The sequence below is a fragment of the Dysidea avara genome, chromosome 5 (genome assembly GCF_963678975.1).
Source record: "Dysidea avara chromosome 5, odDysAvar1.4, whole genome shotgun sequence".
Lineage (NCBI taxonomy): Eukaryota > Metazoa > Porifera > Demospongiae > Dictyoceratida > Dysideidae > Dysidea > Dysidea avara.
Genome location: NC_089276.1, coordinates 13894658 through 13916847, shown reverse-complemented (window position 1 = coordinate 13916847; position 22190 = coordinate 13894658). Strand labels below are relative to the sequence as shown.

Below are 22190 nucleotides of genomic sequence, written 5' to 3'. Positions count from 1 at the left end.
GCACACTTAGCTATATAGCCTGCTAGGATTTGTATGCCATTCTATAATGACGTTGACAATTTGCTTTATACAGGCTTATAACTGACCTTCCCATGACTATCATGATCACTGATTTCTACTGCATGTTCTTGATCAATGTAGACCACATAGAGAGCATGACTTATTGCTATGATTTATACATTTTGCATTTAAAACTACTCTACATTAATTTCAGTTCTGACATAAATAACTTAGTATCTAGAAAGGTACAATTAGTACAGTGCCTAAGACCCGCTAATTGAGATAATTGTTCACTTTTTAATATAAGCACCCTAATTTCTTATGGGGTTTGTAGCACATGTATTAAGTGATTTTAGGAGGGGAGGCATGCAAGAAGTTAAGTCCTTTGGAGCCTGGCCTATTTTTGACCTTGTCAATAAAACTCTTTGTTTACATGGAAAACAATCAATATCCTATAATAGTTTAAAGGCTGGATAGAATATTAGACCAGTTACGGCAGTTAGTAAGCCTGCAGCTATAGCAAATGGCCCATAAAAAGCCATGTAAATGAAACAAATTGTTTTCTCAGCCTGGCAGTAATAACTGAAAATGCTATTTTCAAGGGGTTCTTTAAAGGTTTACATTTTGATTACACTCAGTTCTGTAGTATCAAAAAAAAGATCATTCAGATGTGTATTATTGCTTTAATTTGTCAAAGGTTTATAACCGAAGCTATTGAATAATTGTTTACAGGTGGACATAAAACAACATGCAAGCTGTCTTTGCAATACTGATTAAAGTTGATCAACATTGCAAGGATACTTACTTGATTTGTACAGAGATAGAAAGATTTTGAGATAGAAAGATTTTGAGACTTTAGTACAGAGATTTCAATAATATTAATTTTGTTTCCGCCTGCAACCAATTTAAACTTCATCATTCAATAACTTTTGTTATACACTTTCAAATACACATCAGGATGATCCTTGTACACGATACTACAGAACTGTGTGTAATGGAAATGAACCCCATGAAAATACTGTAGTATTTCAGTCATTTTGTTTACTGCCAGGCTGAGAAACAATTTCTTTCACATGGGTCATTTATTGTACCTGCAGGCTATATACTGGTCTAAAACAAGATCCAGCCTTTAAATTAATATGATATTGATTGCTTTCCATGTAAACAAATAGTTTCATTGACAAACCCTCCCCTTCTAGCGCATGTGCTACAAACTCAAAGTTAAAAGTTGCTGAAGGCACATGTACTAGCTATAGCTAGTACTTAAAACCAATAATTATTTTAATTTAATTAGTTAAATTGATTTAACTTTGCAGGCATTAATAAGCGGAAATCCTTTAATTTAACTGGCATGATAACTAGCTAAGGCTCCAACAGCATTTTAAACTTTGCACTGACTTTCCAGGTTATCTTGTCAGTGTATGCAAGTCAGCATATTCAACAATTAAGCGACTTTTAATAAAAAAAATTTTATTGACAAGATACACGCGTCTACACTGGAAGCAGGTTTTCAAGGCTCTGTTATGGAGCGTCAGATAACTTTTAAACCTTTCCCAGGTTCTAGCAGGAATGGCCAGCATGACATCTACTTTCACTTAAAATGTAACAGCTTAATACGGCCTTCTTCATGGTACAAAGTAGGGGGTTTAACATTACACATAGAACCATTGGCAATGAAAATATTGGCTCACCCCAACAATCCAGGCGCGAAATTTTTAACGAATCCAGGTTATACTAGGCTAGATCTATCCTTTCTTGAATACTTCAGCTAGCTATACCGTTCGTGACGAATGTTTTACACGGTACAAATAATTTTATAAAAACCACCACCTCAATCCAATAGTCGCATACCCCGGCTGAGCACTAATTATTAGTGACGCACGCGCTATATTGCGTGGGCGAGTTGCAATGGAGAAGCATTCCGTTCTTGAATGTTTAATTCATCAACTTTTCAATGGTCAATAGTCCTCAATTGTACATCATGCTAATAACTTTTTTGATCACGTGATACATCTTTGTATTTTGTACATGTAATCAAATAAATATTTTTTTTAAATGGTCATCATAAAAATTTCAAGTTAGTTGTTTGCAGTTCTCCAATATATAAACCTGTAGAAAAAACAGTCACATTTAAACTGATGAATTTAAAAAAATCTTTATCACGCACACACTACACACACACACACACACACACTACACACACACAACACACACTACACACAACACACACTACACACACACACACACACACACACACACACACACACACACACACACACACACACACTACACGCACACTTCACTACATATTCATATAAAAATAAAACACTACAAGGTATGGTAATGGTTGTTTACATTGGTTAATTTTGTGGTGCGCCACATATAGCAACAAGGGAAATGTGTATCTGTGATCAAGAATTTAATTTAGATTGTAATATCATAATTAGATGGTCACACTATCTTTGTCAACTAGAGATGAACTGGCTTTTGGTAAAAAGCGAGGGGTAGCCAATGCCTTGGGACTCTTGTATGCTATGTGAGAAATCCAATCAGAAATACACAAATACATTAGAAACCAAATCCTAAATCATGTAAAAATAATGGAGAAAGTGAGTTTAACAAAGTAGACAATGATCGATCATGAATAACTAGAACAAGATGTAGATCAACAACTGTACAGGTAAAAATACATAAAGATTGGGAGTCTCGTACACACCATTTGGGTGCTATGCGTGGGCGTTGGAAACCCCTCTGGTACACCATTTCTGTGTTTTGCGTGGGCGTTGGCTACCTCTCGGGAAAAATAAAATAATGGAAGACTATACAGAAGCTGATTCTGTACAGAAGATGAGCCCTGCACAGCTACGTGGGCTTCTTTTTACAAAGCATACACTCACCTTATTTGCACATTGCCCAATCGTCATCATGGACGCTTCCACCTCCCACCGTGCACTAAAGTAATAGAAACAAACATCATTAAATAATATAAGCATTAATATTATTATAGCATAACACAGCAGCAAAATATTACAGCATGATAAACAAACCAAAGTATTTATAAGGTAAATGGGGGTAACTTCGTGAAAAGTTTGCGTTTTTGTTTATAACTTTAGATATACAAAACCAATAAATACGAAACTTGGCTACAATCAACATGTGTTTATGTAGTCTAAGTTTGCCAAGTTACAATAGATTTGAGTAATCGGTTAGAGAGATATGGCAGGAAATAGCCGATAGTGTCAAAAAACACGCAATGGGGGTAACTTCGTGAATTTACGAATTCTCCTGTTTCACTGCCTTAGCCATGGCTGAAACATGGATTGTTGCCAGAAAAGAGTTACACTAGACACTTTACCTACTTCTCCAAGTTAAAAGAGTCGAATAGAACAATGTACATGGTCCTCTAAGTGGTTAAGAGCAAGTTTTGTAGTACCCGGAAAGTTTTTTTAGCAAAAATTTTGTTACACATCATCAATTGAACGACGATTTCATAAAAACTACAGAAGCTAGAGTGTCATACTTGGACTCAAAGTAATCACCATATCCTAGCGTATATACACAGAAAATATCAAATCGTTTGATCAAGCCATTAAAGAGTTTCAGCCGATCAAAGTCGAAATTCACGAAGTTACCCCCGTCACGAAGTTACCCCCGCCTACCTTATAGAAAACTATGTCATAGACATTTAATCGCCCTCGATCGTCTTTGAGCAATGCCATTTTAACGAAGGCGCAAATTGGGCGTGGGCGGGCAATTCATTACATTCTTTTCGCCGTTTATAATTATCACTGGCAAACTAATGCATATACAATATCAAAGAACGTATATATTTAAACAGTTGTATAGACTGTTTTTTCACTGTCAACCACTTCTTGTGCGTGGGCGGCTCACCACCCCCCCCTCCGCACCCTCCCACCCACCCATCCCCTATATGATATACGTGCTATACAGGTGAGCATATAAAAGTTGCTAAAATTAACAGGTTTTTGTAGAATCAGTTTTATTTTTAAAATTCTAATTGAACAAACAGTACATTTTCATACTGTAGCTGAATGACATTAAGGCCACTCCAAGTCATACCTTAGTTTCTGGTCACTCCCAAGCCTACAAATGGATGCGGGCGGGCGGATGATCAGGACTTCAGGACTATAGACTCTACTGTGACAATATACTGTATGGTATTATTATTTGCTCAATTTAGCAAATTCATGTTGATTTTGTTTTTAGTCAAACTTAACCAACAACATAAGTAGTTGTGCTTCGGCAAAAATGCACTAGGAAAGTTGTTGATGGATCATGGCTAGCTATACACTGATGTATAGCATTTAAGTATATTTATTTATTTATTTAATTATTTATTTAGAATATACTATAGGAAATGTTTTGCTCATGTAGCTACTTATGCTTTCCAAGTGAAATAAATGTCTCATTAGCTATGTCAGGAAAATATTACTATGACTTATATAGCTAAGTTGTTCAAATGATCATGATCCAAAATGAAATTTAACTTCTATTTTCACATCATAAATTCTTCATTCAGATGTGAAGTCGTAGCCCACTAGCTATGTGTTTCCAGCCTTCTATTCAGTAACCTTGAGAAAAGTAACTGTCAAAGTTTTGAGTCATTGAGTGCTCCAGACTATAGTGTTTTTTAGTGATCATCTGGGAATGTTTAAACTATAAGGGTTTCTACTTGCCAATCTAATTTTAGTTATGGAAAAGTTTAAGTTTAAGCTCACCGAATGTTGCCGGCTTTCCATACCCCTGCAGTGTTCAGTGATAAGGAATTTGAAGTTACTATAGACTAATCATTAGAGGACTACATTTGAATTATAAAGTTAAAGCTATGGCCCATCTGCATGGGCTAGTAGTTAATGCTACTGAAAATACTTTGGTTACAGAAGCATTAGTAACAGTTATAATCTGAACAGCTAATCAAGGACAAAACTAGCTATAGTTAGAAACATTTTATTAGTGTGGCATATATACCTAATATTAGAGTTAAGAGTAGTGTGACTGCTCTATTGGAATCCCTGACTGCTCTATTAGAGTATCTCGATCTTTTACAGTAAAAAATAAGTGTCTTGCTGGGTCACATGCACTTAAGCACCTGTAATATTAATAATAGTCCTCATAAACTAGGGTTCCAGGTTTACCATGCGGGCGGGTGACCAGAAACTAAGGTTTGACTTGGTGTGGCCTAAAATACATTAAATTGTCTGATATGGCCCTCCTATACTATCCCTACCAATCTTTCTACCACCCTTAGCATCCACTGGTCTTGGTTTCTAATGATTCCATGGCCACCTGTTTGTTTGAACTGACTATACCCGCTAATACCCAGCAAAGTCTATTGGCAGCACAAACTCGGAAGGAAGATCCAATTTGTGACCACAACCATATCATACATTTGGGCACATGCAGAATTTGTGGAAACCCATAGCTTTTTATTCTAGGAGATATATATCAATGGCGGATCCAGGATGGGGCATTTGGGGCAATTGCCCCCCCCCCCTCACCTTGTGGAAGAGCCAGCCATACTTGTGATTGAAATAAGCTTACTAAACTTTATGTCAGGCCAAGATCAGTTTAGTCATACAACTCATGAAAATATGGTCTTGAATTGTTTGTAGCTGAACGATCTACAAGGTAATTTCTTCTAGCTGAACTCTCTACAGGGTGATTTGTTTGTAGCTGAACTATCTATGAGGTAATTTCTTCTAGCTGATCTTTCTACAGGGAGATTTGTTTGTAGCTGAACTCTCTACAGGTGATTTGTTTGCAGCTGAACTCTCTACATGATGGTTTCTTTGTAGCTGAACTCTCTACAAGGTAACTTCTTCTAGCTGATCTTTCTACAGGGTGATTTGTTTGTAGCTGAACTCTCTACATGATGGTTTCTTTGTAGCTGAACTCTCTACAAGGTAACTTCTTCTAGCTGATCTTTCTACAGGGTGATTTGTTTGTAGCTGAACTGTCTACAAGTAAACTTCTTCTAGCTGATCTCTCTACAGGGAGATTTGTTTGTAGCTGAACTGTCTACAAGGAAACTTCTTCTAGCTGATCTCTCTACAGGGAGATTTGTTTGTAGCTGAACTCTCTACAGGTGATTTGTTTGCAGCTGAACTGTCTACAAGTAAACTTCTTCTAGCTGATCTCTCTACAGGGAGATTTGTTTGTAGCTGATCTTTCTACAGGGTGATTTGTTTGTAGCTGAACTGTCTACAAGTAAACTTCTTCTAGCTGATCTCTCTACAGGGTGATTTGTTTGTAGCTGAACTGTCTACAAGTAAACTTCTTCTAGCTGATCTCTCTACAGGGAGATTTGTTTGTAGCTGAACTCTCTACAGGTGATTTGTTTGCAGCTGAACTCTCTACATGATGGTTTCTTTGTAGCTGAACTGTCTACAAGGAAACGTCTTCTAGCTGATCTCTCTACAGGGAGATTTGTTTGTAGCTGAACTCTCTACAGGTGATTTGTTTGCAGCTGAACTCTCTACATGATGGTTTCTTTGTAGCTGAACTCTCTACAAGGAAACCTCTTCTAGCTGATCTCTCTACAGGGTGATTTGTTTGTAGCTGAACTCTCTACAGGTGATTTGTTTGCAGCTGAACTCTCTACATGATGGTTTCTTTGTAGCTGAACTCTCTACAAGGTAATTTCTTCTAGCTGATCTCTACAGGCCAATTTGTTTGTAGCTGAACTCTCTACATGATGGTTTCTTTGTAGCTGAACTCTCTACAAGGTGATTTCTTCTATAGTTGATCTTTCTACAGGGTGATTTGTTTGTAGTTGAACTCTCTACATGATAGTTTCTTTGTAGCTGAACTCTCTACCAGGTGATTTCTTCTATAGCTGATCTTTCTACAGGGTGATTTGTTTGTACCTGAACTATCTACATGATGGTTTCTTTGTAGCTGAACTCTCTACAAGGTAACTTCTTCTAGCTGATCTCTCTACAGGACAATTTGTTTGTACCTGAACTCTCACATGATTGTTTCTTTGAAGCTGAGCTCTCTACAAGGTGATTTTTTCTAGCTGATTTTTTTTCTACAGGGAGATTTGTTTGTAGCTGAACTCTCTACACGTGATTTGTTTGCGGCTGGATTCTCTACATGATGGTTTCTTTGTAGCTGAACTCTCTACAAGGTAACTTCTTCTAGCTGATCTCTTTACAGGGTGAATTGTTTGTAGCTGAACGATCTACAAGGTAACTTCTTCTAGCTGATCTCTCTACAGGGTGATTTGTTTGTAGCTGAATCTGTATAGGTGATTTGTTTGCAGCTGAGCTCTTTACAGAATGGTTTCTTTGTAACTGAACTATCTACAAGGTGACATCTTCTAGCTGATCTTTCAACAGGGTGATTTGTTTGTAACTGAACTCTCTACAAGAAAACTTCTTCTAACTGATGTCTGAACAGGGTGAATTGTTTGTAGCTGAACTCTCCACAGGGTGATTTGTATGTAGCTGATCTCTATACAGGTTACTTATTTCTAACTGATCTCTTGAATTCTGTTCAGGGTGACTGCTCTATTAGGATGACTGCTCTATTAGAGTATCTCGATCTCGCACTTGCTACACCAAGTTGGATTTCGTGTTATAACTCCGTGGCTTTAAGTCTGATTCTTCTACACCATTGAAGAGCCTTTCTAAGATGATAACTCCATCTGTACAGCGATTTTCAAAGCATTACCCCAAGCGGTTTATCTGGTAGGCGTGGCAAGCAGTCGTTTTTTTATTAGCTAATCTCGATTGCGTAATTGTTACACACTGTTGATTTTTTCGCTGTATCATCCTGGTTTTTAGCTCGATTTCTTTCAAACCACAAAAGGTTTGAGATTCAATAGTTAACCTATTCACCCACCGATTTTCAGCTTCTTCCCATACGCGGTTTACCCTGTAGGCGTGACAACATATTGGTGTTATTTTTCGTGAATAATCGCTCATAACTCTTTGCCTGTTTATGGTATTCCAGCCAAAGTTGGTACCGAGATGCGCCTTTATACCCCTCTTCTGTGTGCCAAATTTCAAGACAATCAGATAACGCGTTCGCGTTTTATAGTAGTTTTTGTAAGTGTGCGAAAAGAGGAAGAAAAATAAGAAGAAAAAAACGAAGAAACTAAGCCAATTTATGAAGTCGCATGAATGCCTGAAGCGATTTCGCACAAATTTGGAAGGTGGTGTACTGACGTTGGAGGGAATGTACACAGCAAAATTTGTCTTGTTTCATCAAGGCAGCACAGAGCTACGGAGGTACGAAAATTGCGTTTTCTTTCTTCCTGTCAATATACTCACGGGGTTGCGCGCCGGCATCTTGGGCCGAACGACACACTACCGTGTGTCTTAATAAGAAGAAAAAAAACGAAGAAACTAAGCCAATTTTTGAAGTCGCATATCTCGGGAACACTTGAAGCGTTTGGGGGCTGCTATTGGGTCTGATAGTTATGTGAATAGTTTTGTTGTTGAGAAGGTTAAGGGCTGGTCTGCAGAGGTTAAGAGGTTATCAAGATTTGCGGAGAGTCAGCCCCATGCTGCATACTGTGCCTTCACCCATGGTCTATCCAGTCGTTGGCTGTTTGTTTTTCGAACAGTTCCTTGTGTGTGTGTGTGTGATGCTTTTCAGCCACTTGAAGATATGATTCGCCAAGTATAAAATACTACATATAGGTCAGTTTAATCCAAGATATTGTTATAAGATGGATGGGATGGACATTGTTAAGGTAAATGAGGAAAAGGATTTGGGGGTGTTGATTGATGGCAATCTCAAGTTTCATAGTCAGTGTTCGGCAGTGGTTAATAAGGCTAATAGACTTCTTGGCCTTATTAAACAGACCTTTTCGGATATTTCTGTAGATTCATTTACATGTTTATACAAATCAATAGTACGTCCTATTTTAGAATATGGTAACTTGGTTTGGGGACCTTACTATAAAACAGACATCCAAAAATTAGAAAAAATCCAACGGAAAGCAACTAGAATGATCAAATCTATAAGAAATCTTGACTACGAGGAACGATTGAAAGTACTTAACTTGCCATCATTACATTATAGACGTTATAGAGGTGACATGATTGCTGTCTACAATATGCTACATGATAAGTATGATATAGACCATTCTGATTTTTTTTACTTTTTCACCCATTACCCATACCAGAGGTCATACATTTAAGCTATTTAAATATTTTTCAAGAACAGATGCCAGGAAATATTTTTTTACAAGAAGAGTTGTTGAACCATGGAGTAATTTACCCCAAGAAGTAGCATGTGCAGCATCAGTTGATGATTTTAAGAAATTGATTGACCAATATTCATCTAACACTATGTATAAATGTATGTAATTAGTCTACTTGTACTTTTTTTACCTGTTGATCAGGTGTAACAGGCTGTTTAGCCTTATAAATTACCTGTAATAAATAATAATAATTTATTCCTACTTTAACTGGTTGTTCACCGCCCAGTGATAGTTCACGGCTCCTGTTTGCCCTTCCTGCTCGGTGGGGAGGCCTGGGTATTTTTGTCCCCACAAGAAGATGTGTTAGTGAGTTGGCTGCATCCCGTGATATCACGGAACCTCTTAGCCAATGTATATTGAATCATGATTTGAGTTTTGTTGAGGCTGTTGCCTCTCAGCAGGCCAGAAAGGCCCTTTTAAGGAAAGCCAAGTCTGAACACTGTTCTACACAATTTGCTGAGCTATACCAACAGCTTGGGCCTTCCTTGAGGCGTGAGACGGACTTGGCTACTGTTAGAGGTGCTTCAAGCTGGCTCACCACCTTACCTTCAGTTTAAGTGAGCATGGTTTCACTCTCCATAGATCTGCTTTCCAGGATGCTTTGGCTTTGAGGTATGGTTGGTCCCCACTTCGTCCTCCTTCCCTTTGTGCTTGCGGAACCTCCTTTTCTGTTGAGCATGCTTTGTCCTGTCCCAAAGGGAGTTTACCTTCCTTGCGTCATAACGAGATTAGGGACCTTACTGCTACCCTTCTCAGGGGCGTAGCCAGGGGGGGTTCAAAGGGTTCGGACGAACCCCCTTTTCAGAGTTAAGTTTTTTAAATCGTGATACTGGTTAACTAGAACTGAATTAACTTACACAAATCCACTGAAATGGGTAGCTACAGGTCTTCAGGCAGAGGAATTCAAGTACCTCTACTCGCTATTGCGAATATATTTTTATTGAAATCACCAAAAAAGTTAAAAACCGGATGATTATAATATGTATGCGTTGTCAGCGGCTGGGGGCTGCGGCCCCAGACCCCCGCTGTGGAGATTCTATACTTATGGCAGAACCCCCCTTTTGGAAATCCTGCCTACGCCCCTGCTTCTTACTGAGGTTTGCTCTCAGGTGTGTGTTGAGCCAGAGTTACAGCCGGTTCAGCATTCTGATGAGTTCCCTCTTGCCACCTCTAATACTCAGGATTCGGCTCGCTTGGATGTTGCTGTAAACGGTTTCTGGGGTGGTCGTTCGGAGAGATGTTTCATTGATGTCCGTGCTTTTAACCCTTTTGCTCCTTCTAATAGTTCCTCCTCTCTGTCGTCCACCTTTAGGAAGCATGAAAAGATTAAGCATCGTGTTTATGGTCAGCGGGTTCGAGAAGTGGAGCATGCCACTTTCACTCCAATTGTTTTGGCTACCACTGGCGGTTTAGCCCATGAGGCTACTGTTTTTTATAAGCGACTTGCTTCTCTTCTGGCCACAAAGTGGGGAGATGATTATTCTGTGGTTCTGGGTTGGCTGCGTTGTTGCCTGAGCTTTTCGTTGTTGCGCTCGGCAATTCAGTGTATTCGTGGGGCACGGTCTTCTATTGGTGTTTACACCAGGACTCCACAGTCAGTGGACTTTCTTACATGGCCGGGGGAACTGCCCCGGCAGCCCCGGGAAAGGGTTTTACTCTTTTCACCACCTTTCATAACCCTTACGTAATATTAAGCTCAAAAGCATCCAGACTTCCTACTGTAGTTGTTGCTCTCTCTCTTCGACTTTAGGGCACGCATCTAGTAGTTGCCGCGAGTTGTCAACTTTAGGAGATGCGTCCAGTAGTTGCCGCGAGTAGTAGACTTTAGGGGAAGCGTCCAGTAGTTGCCACGAGTAGTAGACTTTAGGGGAAGCGTCTAGTAGTGTTAGCGTTAGGGTTAGAATTCAGCTTTGGTTTCTTCTTCACCTTTAGGGTTAGGTTCTTACTATATACAGCTTATTTCATTAGTCACATTTATAAGATACAAAAGAAGGGAATCAAGGGAGCTAGCAGCGGTAGCATAATTGGTAGCACACTGGATTATCACACTGGGATCCTGGGCTCGATCCCCCTTCAAGACTGCACTTTTTTTATCACCTTTTTGGTTCACCTTTTTTTTGTCTAAGTTCTGTAGGGTTATGAAATAGGGTGAAAAGAGTGATACCCCCCCCCCCCCCCCCCCCCCCGGAAAGAGCCGGGGCAATATTTTTAATTCGTGGTAATTATTACTTTATTTGAAAGAGCAAACCCACAATCGAATCGAATTACGTTTTTGGCATGCACGCGGAAGGCTGCGGCAGCTCTGAACAGGTGCCCGTGGAAGTAGATTATAACGAAGATTTGTTTCTTCCAGTGTTGGATGATAAACCCAATCACCCGAAGACTTTTGCTTTTCCGAAGAGGAAGCTTGGGGACAAAAAGCCGACCTATCGTTTCTTCCAATCTTCGTGGTTCGATAAGTGGCCATGGATCACGTACAACGAGACCGAAGATAAAGCGTTTTGCTTTGTTTGTATTAAGGCAGTGCAACAAGAAAGAGTCAGGAATTGCTCACTGACCAGCAAAACATCGGATGCGTTTCTCACCCGCGGCTATACGTATTGGAAGGATGCCACTGGAGAGAAACACGGAGGATTTCCTCTTCACGAACGCTCCCACGTAAGTTTTTATTATTATTCATAGCTATATCGTAACAAACTGCTTTGTTTAATACCGCACTAGTTTGAGCATCACTACATTCGTTTCTCTATTTTTAAATTTAGATGCACAAGTGGGCAGCTGATTTAGTCATGAACAAATACAAAGATATTGGTGAGCATTATGCTGCTGCTGGTACCAACCAAAGGGCAATCAACAGAGCTTACTTGCAAAAAGTTCTTCAAAATGTCATCTTTCTTGCCAGACAAGGCCTACCATTCAGAGGCAATTGGATTCCATCAGAAGATGGCGGTGGTGGCTGTGAGAAGGAATCCAACTTTTACCAATTAATGCTGCTGCGTGCAAATGACGATCCAGGGATGTTAGAAATAATGAAACGTAAAACAAACAAGTACACAGATCACCACATACAGGATGAGGTGATTAAGCTTTTGGCTCACAGTCACTTGCGTAGAATTGCTGCAGACATAAAGGCAGCAGGTTATTTTGCAGTGGAGGCAGATGAAGTCACGGATTCTTCAAATAAAGAGTTGTTGTGTGTATAAGATGGGTCGATGACAAGTTCGAAGCACATGAGGATTTTGTAAGCCTCCATCATGTTGATGACATAACTGCTGCTACCATTGTTCATGTTGTCACTGATACTGTGCGCCGCATGACTCTTTCAATGTCAATGTGTAGAGCCCAGTGTTATGATGGGGCTTCCAACATGAAGCGAGTGGCATCTGACATTCAAAAACTTGAGCCACGAGCACTTTATTTGCATTGCTATGGCCATAGTTTAAATCTTGCTGTGTCCGACACTTTGAAAAGTATTAAATGCATGTGTGATGCTCTCGATGTAGCGCTTGAAATATGCAAGCTTTTCAAATATTCACCTATATATAGGAGAGATGCCATTTTTCACAAGTTTCATCAAGAACTCACACCACAAGCCCCGGGGATACGAAACCTTTGTCCAACCCGTTGGACTGTGCGTGCTTTATCCCTTGAGAGCATATGTGTCAACTATTCTGCTTTAGAAGCAACGTGGGATGAAGCATTAGAAGTTTGCTCACAATCAGAAATAAAGGCTAGAATAAATGGAGTTCGATCAAAAATGAAGGATTTTGATTTTTTGTTTGGTCTTTTGTTAGGTGAGCGGATTCTAAAGCACACCGACAATTTAAGCAAAACTTTGCAAGCTACAGCCATGTCAGCAGTAGAGGCTTATAGTGTGGCCAAACTATGCATAGAAGTTTTCAAGAAAATTCGAACAGATGACGATTTTGATTTGTTTTGGGAACTTGCTAAAACTACCCAAAACTCATTGGAAGTCAAAGATCCAACCTTACCTCGTGCTCGCAAACGTCCTAGATGTTATGCATCCATCAATGTTATCCCCCACCTACCCCCTCCCGGGCGTAGTGGGGGAAATGGTGGGGATTTGACTTTTTGAAAAATCTAATTCTCCACCCATGGGGGAGCGACTAGTGGTCAAATCTCCATGTAGTATGGCTGTTAGGCACTTTAGGAAACAGGTCAATTCCTTTAGCTTGCAAGTTAAAACAAATGCCTAAAATTTCGAGCGGTCAAATGCCCCACTAGTGGGGCAGAGTTTCAGATCAAATCAGGTCAAAATCCCCCACTAATCCCCTAGTAAGCCCGGGAGGGGGGTAGTGGGGCTTAACATTGATAGATGCATTATGAAGATGGCACTGCTGAACCTTATCACCCTCCTGATGTCAAACAGCATTATAAACAAATATACTTTCAAAGTGTTGATTCAATCATTGCTACAATTGAAAATCGTTTTCAGCAAAAGGATTATAAAACATACTCAACATTAGAGCAGCTTATTATTAAGGCTGCAACTAAGAAAGACCATTTGCAGGAGCCCAATGAAGTGGTGTCTTTTTACGCATCAGATTTTAGTAAATCTGAACTTGAAACTCAACTTGAGCTACTTGGACAAATGAAAATTGCAGTTAGTGGCCGTCACCTACAATTCTGTGACATTCATAAATGTTTTCAATCTTTGCCTCCAGCACAGCTATCTCTGTTATCACAAGTGTCTTTGCTTGTAAAGCTGATTGCTTTGATGCCAGCCACCAACGCTGTTTCAGAGAGAAGCGCATCAGCACTCCGCCATGTTAAAACCTATTTGAGGTCTTCAATGACACAATTACGTTTGAATAACATGATGGTAGTACATATACATAAATCTCTAACTGATACCGTAGATGTTAAATCAATACTAACTGAGTTTTCAATTGCCAATGAAGAAAGAAGAAAAGTGTTTGGCAGCTTTGAACTGGAAAACATTTGATGGCTATGTGCATGTAACTATTGTATTTGCGTCAGTGTCCAGTATGACTACCTACATAAAAGAAACATTTAAATTATATTATTGTTGTACATGTATATGTCTTAACATGCAGGATGTGCATGTTTGTATTTTCATAAAGTGTACAGCAATACTGAGAGTTTGTTAATATTAACCTATGCATATGGGTTTTAAGTATATTATACAGCCCATAGCTACTATTTGCTGTACTAGTATTACATAAATCAAATACCACATGTTTAAGACAAACAAAACTTCTTTTATCTGTATGCCAATTTTCAGTCAAAATTGTCACCAAATTTAAACTCAGAAGGTTATATTTTCAAAATTTTTCTGGGGGGGGGATGCCTCCAGACCCCCCCCTAGAAGTCCGCTGAGTGTGCTTCGCACGGCTACTCCTTTCAGTGTGCTCCCCTAGATAGTGTGCCTGACCAAAAATATTTTGCTTCCCCCAGCCCTGACTTAGTGACTGTGGAATCCCATTTGTCTGCTTAATTTTATTCAGTTGTCCAGCACTTGCAATCTGTGCTGGGGGTGGTAGGAAAGGGCAGTCCATCAAGCCCGGGAAATTATTAAAAAAAAAAAAAAAAAGAATGTGGAGTGCTGAAGGTGGAGGGAGTGTCCACAGCAAAAATCGTCTTGTTTCATCAAGGCAGCACAGAGCTACGGAGGTGCGAAAATTGCGTTTTCTTTCTTCCTGTCAATATACTCACGGGTGTTACGCGCCGGCTTCTTGGGCCGCACGACACACTACCGTGTGTCTTGATTTCACCTGAAACCAAAGTAAACCAATAACAAACTAACTGTTAAATAGCATAGATAGTATATACTACGTACCCGGGATTGCGTAACGCCGGTTTTCAAAGGAACGATCATCGTTGTGCTCGTTAACACTTTTCCTTTGTAGTGTACCGCGCAAGTGTTGTACCCCCACCCTGTACGGGTTTTACTCTTTTCACCACCTTTCATAACCCTTACGTAATATTAAGCTCAAAAGCATCCAAACTTCCTACTATAGTTGTTGCTCTCTCTCTTCGACTTTAGGGCACGCATCTAGTAGTTGCCGCGAGTGGTCGACTTTAGGGGATGCGTCCAGTAGTTGCCGCGAGTAGTAGACTTTAGGGGAAGCGTCCAGTAGTTTCCACGAGTAGTAGACTTTAGGGGAAGCATCTAGTAGTGTTAGCGTTAGGGTTAGGGTTCAACTTTGGTTTCTTCTTCACCTTTAGGGTTAGGTTCTTCTTACTATATACAGCTTATTTCATTAGTCACATTTATAAGATACAAAAGAAGAGAATCAAGGGAGCTAGCAGCGGTAGCATAATCGGTAGCACACCGGACCATCACACAGGGATCTTGGGTTCGATCCCCCTTCTCAATCCCCCTTTAAGACTGCACTTTTTTTCGCCTTTTTAGTTCACCTTTTTGTCTAAGTTCTGTAGGGTTATGAAATAGGGTGAAAAGAGTGATACCCAGTGTTGTACTAGGCGGCATAGTACTGGAGCTCAACAGCATCATATCTGCTACCCTCTATAGTTCAAATGGCTAGAGAATAGATCCTGATCGGCTAAGTGTCCAAGCCGGCCAGAAAATCGGCACGAGCTGAGTGGTAAAATAGTGGTATCCGCTTCGTGTTGTTGGATCCGAAGGTGTTTGGGGATTTTAGCTCTTGTTAAATGGCTAAATATGTCACTTACTATGATGCTGTTGGTTGAGTGGATACAGACGAATCGTTTAAGATAGGCATGACGATTGTAGCTAGTTTTTTTAGTCGTTATTCGATGAAATATGATGGCGAGTTTGAGGCTTGTAAAATCACTTGCACGATGCTTATGCTGTATTTCAAGCGTTTTCCTGGTAATTCAGCTTAATGAGAAGTGTTCGAGTGTATCCTTTCACTGTTTACATAATGATGAAGAGGTTATTATTATTATTATCAATTTACCAAAAAGGAAGGCATACACAAAAGGCAAAGCCTGTACAAGGTGTCCGCCTACAAAAAACAAACATACATATACATATACCTACAGTACACTACAAACTAAACAGTACACAACAAAACACAAAACAGTGATTAAGAAGTTACTTGGCACATAAGTAATTATAAAGGTGATGCCGGAAAGACTTTCGATTACTGTCTTCAAGGATATGTAATGGCACAGTGTTCCAGAAGAAAGTTGTGTTGACAAAAAAAAGAATATCTCCTAGAATTAATGGTGGACTGTGGAGGGACTAGTGAAAGATGGTGACTTCTGGTAGATGCTATGGAATCAAATGAACAGTGACTATTAAATGTAATAGATGTTTGCTGGTGGTATATGTCATTAAATCTTTCGTATTAGTAAAATCGCCAGGAGGTGGTCAGTTTTACGGGAAACGTTTACGGTTACTAACAGAAGACCGCATATTGAAGTACAACGTGGATTGGCAGTGTTTGGGTGCTCTGTACAGTTGCGGGTATGGCTTCCCATAAATTATGTTTTCTGCTATAACTTACGAACGCATTAAACTATTCTGCTAAACTCTTTTTATTTGCAATAAGCTATCACTACTGCACAGTTTAGTCCAAATCCCATGTCTTAACTCACTGTAGAAGGCAACTTTTAAATTTTCGCTTTAAACTAGAACTAGTCCCACAGTTTATGCCCTAGAGACTTGATTCTTTAAAAATACATTATTGAAAACTGTACAAACAAACGTGCGTTTCTATTTTTGTTCTCTGGCTTCTCAGTCATCAGATACTCTTCTTCCGCTTTTGTGCTGGCACTAATCAGTCTTCTTTACCTCCACGCCATTCCTCGCCAGAAGGAGCTATCAAAAAACGACAAGCGCTCTTTTAATGCATAAATACCATGCTTGCCCATCTGAAATTTTCATGCCTATCAGGTCTAAAATGACGAACTAGTTCTAATTTTAGTATCAAGGTGTAGAAACTGAGGCGCACGCAGCTGTTCTATGGCCACAGTTATTGTTTCTTAATTGCGTAACCGGAAGATAATCGGTAAATTACGGATCGCCATATTCATTAGACCACGATGAAGAAGGTACATCACTTACTTCGTTTCCTTCATGTATATCGATCTTTTTTCTTCGTTTGTGGCAGGTTATTTCATCATAAAAGACCATTTTCTTGTTGGGCGCGCCACGCGTTAAACAAGGCACAGACTAATTAAATAATTACTGGTGACCATGGAAATCCATTAGTAAACCCCAGCTGTGCTAACCTCAGAAGCCATACGCGGAACTGTACAGACCTTAAGACATTTGGAGCCTTTTAACAGCTTTTAAGACTTCACAACCATCTTCAAGAGCTAAAATGGCAAGAATCAACACACTACTAAGAGGTGATTATTTGCTGCTTCAAAAATGCAGCAACTAGCACGAGAATCTGGATCTCCGCTCCAACCACCTACAAGTTGGCCTGTTTGTGCCCCTCCCCTTGCTGGCTCCTGGATCCGCCCCTGTATATATATACTCAATTATTAATTGGGTATATCTTCACCATGTAGTAGTTTCATAATGTGTGTGTTAGGACACCAATTAACTTACAAATCGGGTGATTTGTTCATTCTCAAAACCAAACATCTTCTTGTCTTTAGACAGAAATACAAGTGATTTAAAAAGCAAAAATAAACAGTCAAGGATCTCTTTGTATCTTTTTAGATTGTAAGAATGAAAACCTTTGTCGACAAGGTAATTTTTCATCAATTTGTCACACCTGATCACTATACAGTACTATAAACTGATAATGAAAGTTAGTTTGTTATGTATTAGACAGTAAATTAGCCATATCTTTGGAATGCTTCAATGTATCATCACAAAATTTTAACACACTCAGTGCTTCATTTGTAGCTATAAAAAGAAATTTGACCAATGTGCAAAAATGTATGGTCAAAATAGGGTCACAATTATGGCTCTCTGGTAATGATATCGATATTCAGGTGAGTAGAGTGTCACAGTATGTAGCAAGTAGAATGTTATTCCTTGGGGAGGTCATTAGGCACCGACCTATTAAGTTGGCATAATTCTGAACATAATAGGTGCCTGAAAGCATCAAGCATAATACTAGCATAATAGGTAGAATAATTGTCATACTGTAAGCCAGGGACAGTGGAGCAGGCCAAAGAGTAATGGGGCCAGGCCAGCTGTAAGCTGAAGACCAAAAAAAGGTTATCACTTGCTGACAATAGCTGTCCTCCACCAACTATATTCCCTCATTTATAATTACAGGTATGTAGCTAAGTAGCTTGCTACACTGCTTCTCTGCATAGCGTGACTGCTTTATTAGAGTATCTAGATCTTGACTGTTCTATAAGAGTATCTCAATCTTTTCTTGTAAACATCGTTTATATAAGTAGGGGGGCCATCCCTATGCTATACACAAAATGTATGCTACAGAAAAAGGTTGACTTACACTAATAGAACACTGATATGGCAGTGGAGTAGTTATTTGACACAACTGTTATTATAGTTTACAATGCAGCCAAATTCATAATGCATGAGTACTTTTTACATTTAACCAATTGTTCATAAGCCAAAGTGTATTATTATCCATTAGAAAGTAACAAGAGAACTGTGGCAAAAAATTGAGCATAATTATGAGCATAATAGGCAATAATTTTGAGCACACCAATCACTTCCACAAAGGACAAGTTTGCTCCAGTTTGACAATATCTTGAAGGTTTCAGTTGCCAAATTCACTCTGAGAACCATGCATGTCTCATAATCTACATTCTATTCCCATTGATTATTGGGAATCAAGCTTAGCAACAGTTAAAGAGTTAATTAAGGACAGAGGGAGAGACATCAATATCTGGACTATTAGAATTAGAAATGGAATGTCACATCTCCATCAGTGTATCAACTGACCGTTCAACAGCCACAATATAGGAGAGCTTAGCTGACCACTTCAGATGAGCAGAGAGATTCAACAACAGTTTCAAGAGTACATGTACAGTTTTTGGGGAGGTTCAACTATTTGACCAACTCTTCAAAAACTTCAATATTGATGACTGTGCTGATGTATAGACTAATAGATGACACAGTATGGCTCTCAACAGACAAATAAAAATGTAAAACAGAAGTCACAAAATCCATAAACGTAGTTTCTCATCCCTGCTTGCATTACCATTTTTCATAACTCTTGAAGGATTTATTATACCATTGGAGGCCGAGTGCAACCATCCAGCACCTTTTACAGTTGGTAGAGCAGCCTAAGGAAATTGCATTCAGAGTTATTTTAGCTAGCTCAGTACAGCGCAAATTGTGTGATTCAGCTATCTAGTTAACAAAAGTAATAAAAAATCCACCCTTGTAGGATGAGAAAATAATAATGATTAAGTTAAAGCCATCAAGGTTATAGTTAAAGAGTATAATTATTATATAGTAGAACGATTTACCCAAAGAAATTGTGCCAGCAGCAAAGTCAAGTGCGACAGAAACAATAAATTTGATCTGTAAGCTATTTATTTTTTGTATGATAGGACCAGGACTTGACAGGCTTAGTGCCTTTGAGGGTCCGTCACTCTGGGAGCATCATATAACTTGTCAGAAATCACTGAAATCACACACTGCATGAAATCAGAAATCACACTTTTAGAAACAAATAATCATAGAACTCCATCATGAGACAAATATAATCACACGTCAAACCTACAAATATTCAAGGATTCATATGCAATAATTACACAGTCAAAAATGACTCTCTTAATTACTGACAATTTTAAATGATGCAATGCTCTTGATTTTATTAATTCTCTCACTGAAGAACCTGCAGCTACAGCAGAAGTGAATGTGTGTGCTTCAAAGCCAAAAGCCGTAACCAATTTCAAGGAGTATTTATGAGTCATTAATTATTATTGACTGTAGTGGATGCTTGCCAATGCAGTGACTGTCATTTGTGGCTTCAAATTGCAACTTCAATAGTTTTCCAAATCAGTCACTGTTTTCAGTGGCTCTAGTAATGGTTCTGGCTTTGACTGTTAATGCCACTACTCTGCATATTGGGCACGATCATGAGCCAGTTGATGGCAGAATGGATATTAACCATGTGTAGTAGCCAATGGCCCAATAGCCAAGGGCACGCTTTTGCAATGAACGAGGCTTCATTATATAGCTCCTGGAAAAATATACAGACTGTTTGAGAACACATGCATTGGGTAGCTAAGTGTCAATATATATAATATAGGTACAGAAGTAACTGTATTCACAAGACTATTTATATGCATTCTACCTATTATATATACATTTCCTCTCTGTATCACCTGACACACTTGACATCTTTTTACAACTAGCATGTAAGTATTACATATCGACCAAAGTTTGTTTAAAATTAAGACCATGAATACATCCAGACAAGTCAAGGGTCCCGCACATAAGATGTAATCATACTCTAACAAAGGTCCATCAAGATGAATGATATTATAATTATGTGCACTTAACTATTTATTTTCAGCAGTATAAAGTACAGCATTGCAGCTGACTACAATGTGCACCTGAAATTTGTTTATAATTGAAAATGAGGACAACTGTGTAATCTGGACACTTTATAGCTAATAGCCTTAAAATATCGGCACTATTGGAAAACCAGGACAGGTATGTCCTCATATAGGTCCGCTGTATACTTAGTAACAAAAATGCACAATTTGAACTTTGGCTAATCATTTCTGAAGAGTCTATATACCTGCCAAAGTTATAATGTATCATGCGTGGTGAAACTGGTGATTGTCAAGTATAGTTACAAATCAAAATCATGTGGATTGATGGATAACATGCAACCTTGCGTGTAGTAGCTGATTGTAATGTGGCTTCATTATGTGTATCACCATCAGCCACACTTTACCAGGCCAGTGCATAGCTTTGTCCTTTCTTGTCTATTGCAACTTTGTTCATTGTATATATACTATAGTTAATGTGCTTGCACTTGAAGTTCTGGCACACTAAATGTGACATGTTAAATTGTTACAACCTGAAAGATCTTGCCCTTGCGAGGCACTACACATAATGGCTTAATCAAGGGCGGATCTAGAATTTTCCAAGGTGGGTGCTAAGCTAGGGACATCTGTAGTGGAGGCTAAAAAATGTGGTTGATATATATGGTAGTGCAGTGTGAGCAGTAGCTACACTCAGCATGTTTTATCTAGGGGCATGCCCTCACAGGGAAATTTTGCAGCAAATTTAGCTCTCTGAGATCAAATTTGACAATAATGCTATTGAGTATTGACTGAAACTTATTGAATAAGCAGCATTGTGAGCCAATTTAACTATAAGTGAAATCATTATTTCTAGCAGTGCATGGTGTTAAACTATAACTTTCATATAAAGCAATGGCGGATCCAGGATGGGGAATTTGGGCAAATGCCCCCCCTTTATGCCAGGCCAAGATCAGCTCTTATAAAACTCTGGAAAGACATTCAGAGCTGTTGTTATTTAACATTCACAGTTGTTGTTGCTGTTGAGTGTTGTTTAAGACATTCAGAGCCAAACAGCTTTAAATACTTTACAACCATCTGCAAAGTCTAAAATGGTAAATATCAACAGTGAGATACTACTAAGAGTTGTCAGTATTATTTGGGAAGTGTTTACTGAATCGGAAGGTTTTTAGTTTTGCATCTAGTAGTTGCCCCAAGCAGCACTGATTCTACTTTAGGGGACACTATGAAAAGTAGCATTAGCATTAGGGTCAGGTTCAGCTTTGGTTTCCTCACCTTTATAGGTTACGTTCTTACTATATATATATATATATATATATATACACCGAGATTACTACACGAATAGTACACATTATGAGTAGGGGTAGCTAGTGGATAAGTTAGCTAGCAGTGGCAGCACACTTGTCTAAAGTTCCAGTAGTCCAGGTTTTGAGCCCCAGATGAGTTTTTTTTTTTCTGTCTTTCTTTTAGTGACCTTTTTTGTCTAAGTTTTACTGTCGGTTCAATAGCGAGTATATACGGCTTATTGAACTGACTTTCGGTT

At 39.0% G+C, this 22190-nt stretch overlaps 2 long non-coding RNA genes across 2 annotated transcripts in view; both read right to left on the bottom strand.

Moving 5' to 3' along the window:
- Positions 1-2052: 2052 nt before the first annotated feature.
- The window catches only part of LOC136256697 (uncharacterized), a 124161-nt gene continuing 104023 nt past the window's right edge, over positions 2053-22190 (bottom strand). Inside the window, exons 3-4 of the long non-coding RNA XR_010701606.1 lie at positions 2898-2952; positions 2053-2109 (exon numbers count right to left, since the gene is read on the bottom strand). This is a non-coding gene — a long non-coding RNA (uncharacterized lncRNA). The remainder of the gene's footprint in view (positions 2110-2897; positions 2953-22190) is intronic.
- Positions 16872-17542, bottom strand: LOC136256270 (uncharacterized). The gene is made up of 2 exons (XR_010701410.1): positions 17274-17542; positions 16872-17027 (listed from the first exon to the last, which is right to left on the bottom strand). It is a non-coding gene; the product is annotated as an uncharacterized lncRNA (long non-coding RNA).